General features: G+C 38.8%; 1 pseudogene; it reads right to left on the bottom strand.

Moving 5' to 3' along the window:
* Nucleotides 1–232: 232 nt before the first annotated feature.
* Nucleotides 233–5,031, bottom strand: LOC134732336 (F-box/LRR-repeat protein 12-like; annotated as a pseudogene).
* Nucleotides 5,032–7,312: the final 2,281 nt, after the last annotated feature.

Here is a 7,312-nt window from a genome sequence, read left to right as displayed (position 1 = left end):
TATTTTTCAGTTCTTATAAGTTTTACTTTTTTGGCTAGGACCCCACTCCCAATAATATTTTGAACAAAAGTGGTGATAACAGACTTCTGTCTTGTCCTTAAACTCAAAGGGAAAGTATGATTTTTGATGTGGGCTTTTTTGTAGTTACCCTTCATTAGACTGAGGAAGTGTCTGTGTATTCCTAGTTCACCCAGAAATTTTATCATGAATAAATGCTTACTTTCATCAAATGCTTACTCTACATCTATTGAGATAATCTATGATAATGTCTCCTTTTCCATTCTTGGCATTGGTTATCTGTACCTTACATATTTTCTTGGTCTGCATTGCTAAAGATTTTATTAATTTTATTAATTTCTGATTTATTGACTTTTTTCTATTATACATATTTTTATTTCACAGATCTCTGCTCTTTCTTTTTTTTCTTTTTTCTTTTTTTTGTCCTTCTCTGGGTATAATTTGCTATTTTTTCCACCTTCTTGAGATACAAGTTAGATTACTGACTCAAATTTTCTTCTTTTCTAATATAAGTATATTAGGCTATAAGTTCCCTTCTTAGGATTACTTTAGTTGCATGCTATCATTTTCGATATGTCACAGCTTCACTGAATTCAAAATATTTTCTAATTTTTCAGTGTGATTTCTTCTTTGTCTCATGGATTCTTCAGAAGTATAATCCTTAATTTCCAAATACAGTAACAGATTTTGTAGTAACTTTTCTCTAGTTAATTATCTAGGTACCTTTCAAGTTTGTATTGTGATCAGAGAATGTATTCTGTTTAATTTCAAATATTTGAAATTTGCTTTAAGACCCATATTCAATTTTTTAAAAAATTTTCCATGTGTGTTTGAAAAGAATTATACAGGTATTCCCTGCAGTATTCTTTATGTCATGTAAGTCAAGTTTACTAATTGTGTTATTCAAAATTTCCATAACTTGACAATTGTTTTTCTGCTTGTTCTATCAATTACTGATAGATCTCCAACCATGTGTCGTTCTATTACTTTTAGTTTCTGTCAATTTTTACTATGTATATTTTGAGACTACGTTATTACATGCAAAATTAGAATTACTTCCTGGTGCATCAAACACTATCATCTTTTACTTTCAACTTTTCTGTATCCTTATGTTTTCGATGTGGCTATGGTTTGAATATGGTTTTTCCCCAACAAAACTCATGTTGAAACTTCCCCAACAAAACTCATGCCACTCAAATGTGGCAGTGTTTGTAGGTGGGGCCTACTGGGAGGTGTTCAGGTTACAGGGGTAGATTCCTCATGAATAGATTAATGCCCTCCAATGGTGGTGAGTTCTCACCCTCTTAGTAATGAATAAGTTCCTGAGAGGGCAGGTTGCTAGAGTCTGCCTTCCTCAGTTTCTCTGTCTCTTGCTTTCCCTCTCACTGTGTGATCTCTTTGCATGTGCCTGCTTCCTTTCCACTTTCTGCCATGACTTGAAGCAGCCTGAGCCCCTCAGCAGATGCAGCTGCTCAATCTTGAACCTTCCAGCCATCAGAATCATGAGCCAAACAAACCTCTTTTCTTTATAAATTGCCCAGCTGCAACTATTCTGTTATACAACACTAAACGGATTAAGACAGATGTGTTTCTTGAAAATACCATCTATTTGGGTTTAAATTGTTACACAATTGACAATTTTAGTTCATTTACATTTGATGTGATGACTGATTCTTTTAGATTTAATGAATGACTGATTCTTTTAAATTTTAAGTCTGGAATCTTACTCAATAATTTTTGCTCAACCTAACTGTTCCATGGTTCCTTTTCTCTTCTTTTCCACCTTCCAGATTCAATTGAAAAATTTCATTATTTCAGCTTTTCTTCTATTCATTTAGAAGTTTTGTGTCCTTGTAGCGGTGTCTTTTGATAGCGATATGCATCCTTTGACTTATCAAAATTCAATACTAATTTCTGCTTTTACCCTCTGATAGACAAGATTTTAGAATACTTTAACTCCATATATCTGCCCTTAAGAACTTATATGCCTTTTTATATATTTTATACATTTTTGTTTATTAAAGCCCCACAACATATTATTACTGTTGTATTCAATTAATATTTATTTAAATTTACCCATATATTTTCTTTTTCTTTTCATCTTCATTCTTCTGTTTATCTCCAAACCTTCTTCTGAGTATTCTTTATTTTTCATTTATATGGGTACATATTATGTGTATATATTTGTAGGGTATGTGAGATATTTTGATACAGACATACAATGTGCAATAATCACATTAGGATAAATGAAGTATCCATCACTTCAAGCAGGTATCATTTCTTTGTGTTACAAACATTCCAATTATACTCTTTTAGTTATTTTTAAAAGTACAATAAATTATTGTTGACTGCAGTCACTCTGTCATGGTAACAAATACTAGGTTATATTCATTCTATATATTTTTGTACCCATTACCCCTCTCCCACTTCTTCCCACCCCCCACACTTCTCCCAGCCTCTGCTAACAATCATTCCACTCTCTATCTCTATGAGTTCAATTGTGTTAATTTTTAGCTCCCACAAATGAGTGAGAACATGCAAAGTTTGTCCTTCTGTGCCTGGCTTATTTCACTTAATCTCCTCCAGTTCCATCCACGATGTTACAAATGACATGGTCTCATTCTTTTTTATGGCTGAACAGTACTCCATTGTGTATAGGTATTGCATTTTCTTTATGCATTCATCTGTTGATAGACATTTAAGTTGCTTCCAAATCTTGGCTATTGTGAACAGTGCTGCAACATGGGAGTACAGATATCTCTCGAATATACTGATTTCCTTTCTTTTGGGTATATACCTAACATTGGGAGTGCTGTTCTCCATAGTGGCTGTACCAATTTACATTCCCACCAATAGTGTACAAGAGTTCCCTTTTCTCTACATCCTCAGCAGTATTTGTTATTCCTGGTCTTTTGGTTAAAAGCCATTTTAACTGGGGTGAGATATCTCTTTGCAGTTTTGATGTGCATTTCTCTGATGACCGGTGCTGTTGAGCACTTTTCATATGCCTGTTTGCCATTTGTATGTCTGCTTTTGAGAAACGTCTATTCAGATCTTTTGCCCATTTTTGAATCAGGTTATCGGATTTTTTCTTATTGGTTGTTTGAGCTCCTTATGTAGTCTGGTTATTAATCCCTTGTCAGATGGATACTTTGTAAATATTTCCTCCCATTCTGTTAGTTGTCTGTTTGCTTTGTTGATTGTTTCCTTTGCTGTGTGGAAGCTTTTTAACTTGATGTTATCCCATTTGTCCATTTTTTCTCTGGTTGCCTGTGCTTGTGGAAATATTTGCCCAGACCAATGTCCTAGAGATTTTTCTCAATGTTTTCTTTTAGTAGTTTCATGATTTTAGGTCTTAGATTTAAGTCTTTAAGACATTTTGATTTGATTTTTGTATATGGTGAGAGACAGCAGTCTGGTTTCATTCTTCTGCATATGGATATACAGTTTTCCCAGAACCTTTACTGAAGAGACTGTCCTTTCTCCAATACATGTTCTTGGCATCTTTGTTGAAAATGAGTTCACTATAGATGTATAGACTTATTTCTGGGATCTCTATTCTGTTCCATTTGTGTATGTGTCTGTTTTTTAATGACTTTTTTCCTTAATAGCAAAATAATATATGTCTTGAAAAACATGGAAAATGCAGAATACAAAATACAGAAAATACGATTGAGAACCTTTATGAGCATTTTGATCATCAAACTGCAAGTCGAAGTTGCCCTGTCTCTCCCTGTCTCCTGTATGCATGTAAGTATATAAATGGTCTATGGGCTTGTTGGTGTGCATGCATAGGCAGTCTTTCTGGGGTACTCTTAGGGAGGCTCAGCTCCTCGGGTGCCCCTAGCTCTTAATCTCACCCTTCTGCATCTGTCCTGTTCCTGAGGACAACCGTGAAGATGACTCTTCATTGACGGCCTTCTGGAGGTTGGGAGCTTTTAGAGCAAGGCTTTGCAATGTAGCTAGGAGGTAGCTGTAGTCTTCCTTGTTTCCACATGTAGGAACTAGGCTTCCAAGAGGCTAACTCATGACCAGTGCCATACAGCTGGCAAACAATGATTTCAAAGGTCTAGGGGTCCCTAGGCCTCTGTTCTACCTGGGGCTTTCAGTTCCCTCAAGTCTAATTATCTGCCCTCTTCAAGGTGCTGCTCAGAAGGTCTGGGGCTCAACAATAAAAGGTGGGATGGGTCCCAGGGATAGATGAAGCGGTCACACCCACCAGTCCATGGACTCTTTGGGGCAAACCCTGACAATGACCATACAGTGAAACAGCCCCTTACACATGGTCCTCTTGGCCTCCTGACTCTCCCACCCCTGCCACTGCAGCTCAGGGACTCTGAACTTGGACATGATGAGGCAGGAGGAGAGGATTTCCTTGGAAGAGGGCATTTCCAGGGTGATGACTCTTCAGGGCTGGCATTCCCTCCAGGACCACTAGGCCAGGGACAGAGAGGCCCCTTAAGGTCAGCCTGATCTTGCACATGGCTCGCGGATAGTGGCTGATGGCCAGCAGGGTGCTGTCGCAGAGAGGGTGCAGCCCAACACCTCAAACCCCTGCAGGTAGCTGAACTCCTGCAGGCCGGTGTCCAGCCGCAGCTCTGTCAGGCGGTAGGTGCCGCCCCACCAGAAAGCGCAAGGCCTGGAAGCGTGACAGGCCCTGCTGGTGCTCGTCGCTGAAGGCAGGGACGCATGATGCATTCGAGCAGGGGCAGCACGGTGGGGTCCAGCTGCCTGAGGAGCCAGGCCATGGAGATCTCGCAGTTTTGCAGCTCCAGGATCCTCAGGGCACTGGACAGGCTGGTGATGGGCACCGTGCTCAGGTCGGCCACGTGCAGGTAGAGGCGCTTCAGGTTGGGGCACTTCTGGCCCAAGGCTCTATCAGGACAGGAGACAACTGAGGGGCCTGGAGCCAGAGAACAGGTAGCCGCCCATCCGCAGGGAATGGAGCTGGGACGCCATGTACCCGCCAAGGAGGTGCTACATGACTTTAAATCGCATCATGTAGAGCTTCAGGTCGACGTGTCGCCACAGCCACCGTCGTCCACCAGCCTCTTCTAGCGGTGACAAACCCTGAGGAAAGGGATCTGCGGTTAGGACGACCTCGGCCCCAGGTGGGATCCGGGATCCTCATCTCCAGGTACCAGGTGCGTCCAGTCTTCCCCGCCCCCACCCCGCTCCGTACCCCCAAGGTGGGGACGGGGCTGCACATGGAGACGCGGATCTGGTCCCAGACCGGGAGGTAAGAAAAGATCTCGAGCTGTGTCTGTTTTGATGCCACTACTGTGCTCTTTGGGTTACATTAGGTCAATATAATATGAAGTCAGATAATGTGATTCCTCCAGTTTTGTTCTTTTTCTCAGGATAGCTTTGACTATTCTGGGACTTTTGTGGTTTCATATAAATTTTAGGATTTTTTTTTTCTATTTGTGTGAAGAATGTCATTGGTATTTTAACAGGGATTGCATTGAATCTGTAGATTGCTTTGTAGCATGGACATTTTAAAAATACTTCTTCTTCCAATCCATGAACATGCAATATACTTCCTTTTTTTGTGTTCTCTTCCATTTCTTGCATCAATGTTTCATAGGTTTCATTGTAGAGATCTTTTACTTCTTCGGTTAAGTTTATTCCTAGGTATTTTATTTTATTTGTAGCTATTGTAAATGGTATTACTTCCTTGATTTCTTTTTCAGACTGTTTGCTGTCAGTATCATGTTACTGATTTTTTGTATGTTGATTTTTGTATCCTGCAACTTTACTGAATTTATTTATTAGTTCTAATAGTTTTGGGGTGGATTTTTTAGTTTTTTTCAAATATAAAATCATATCCTCTGCAAACAAGAATAATTTGACTTCTTCAAGACTGGATTCCTTTTATTTTTTTCTCTTGTCTGATTGCTCTAGCTAGGACTTCCAGTACTGTGTTGAATAACAATGGTGAAAATGGGCATCCTTGTCTTGTTCCAGATCTCAGAGGAAAGGCTCTTAGTTTTTTTCTGTGCAATATAGCCATTTGGGTGTTTTTTAGACAGGAGGAAAATCTTCCATCTGGAATAATTTTCCTTCTTTCTGAAGAATAACGTTTAGAATTTTCATTTGTGTGAGTCTGCTAATGACAAATTTTCTAAATTTAGTGCTTGCTTGAAAGGTCTTTACCCTCATTAAAGGAAAATATTTTCAGTAGGCTTAGAATTTAAGGTTGGCAATTTTCTTTTCCAGCACTTCAAAATATGATCCCATAGTCTTCTGGCTTCCACCATTTCTGTCAATTGTGAGTTAAATTGTTCCTTCTTCGAAGGCAATCTTTTTTTAATCTGGCATTTTGTTTTTAAACTTTGGTTTTTGGTAATATTGTCATGATATACCTAAATGATTTTATTTATATTTATCTTGTTTTGGATTTGTAGGGCTTCTTGTGGCTTGATGAATTTCATTAGTTATGGAAAATTCTTATCTCTAATTTATTCAGATTTTGCTTCTACTCCATCCTCTTTCTCCTCTTTTTATGGAACTATAATTATTTGTAAGGTAGAGCTTTTCACTTCATCCTCATGGTTTTCACCCCTATTCTCATTTTCATTTTGTACCTCCATATTTCCTTCTGGATATTTTCTTTAACCCATTAGGCTGTTCCTAATTCCCTCATCAGTTGTGTCTATCTGCTCTTAAACCCAGCTACTGAGATCTTCCTATTTCTGTCATTAAATTTTCTCTACCAGATTTTGTTTTATTTTTTATTTATAGTTTCCACATTTGACAAAATTCTCAATCTCATTCTTTGCCATCTTCACCAAAGTACAATTATTTAAAATTCTGTATCTGATAATGTCAATGTCTGGAGCCCTTGTGAATCTATTTCCATTGTGCTATTTTTGTCAGCTTTCACTCATGCCTCCTATCTAGATTTTTTTTTTTTTTATAATATGCCCTGAATATTGCATTTGCAAAATTCCTTGTAGAAGTAATTTAAGGCCTTAAATGATGATATTATGTTTCTCCTGGAGAGATTTAATTTTCCTTAGCTGGTGCCTGGGGATACTAGCACTCCGGATCACCTGCAAGGGTCAACTTCTCATTTGCCTTTCCATGCTTCTAGAGTGCAACCCTTTGTGGTCCCAACTCAAAGTGGGGAAAAGAACTACTAGAACTCTTTCCCAACTTGGGTGGGCCCTGGACACCAATCCCTGTTGCTTTAGCTTCATGGGGCATCAAAACCATTACACGTTGCCTGTAATCCCAACACTTTGGGAGGCCAAGGCAGGCGGATCATTCGAGTTCAGGAGTTCAAGACCAG

Source organism: Symphalangus syndactylus, chromosome 14 (genome assembly GCF_028878055.3).
Source record: "Symphalangus syndactylus isolate Jambi chromosome 14, NHGRI_mSymSyn1-v2.1_pri, whole genome shotgun sequence".
Classification (NCBI taxonomy): domain Eukaryota; kingdom Metazoa; phylum Chordata; class Mammalia; order Primates; family Hylobatidae; genus Symphalangus; species Symphalangus syndactylus.
This window is presented reverse-complemented; position numbering and strand designations above follow the sequence as displayed.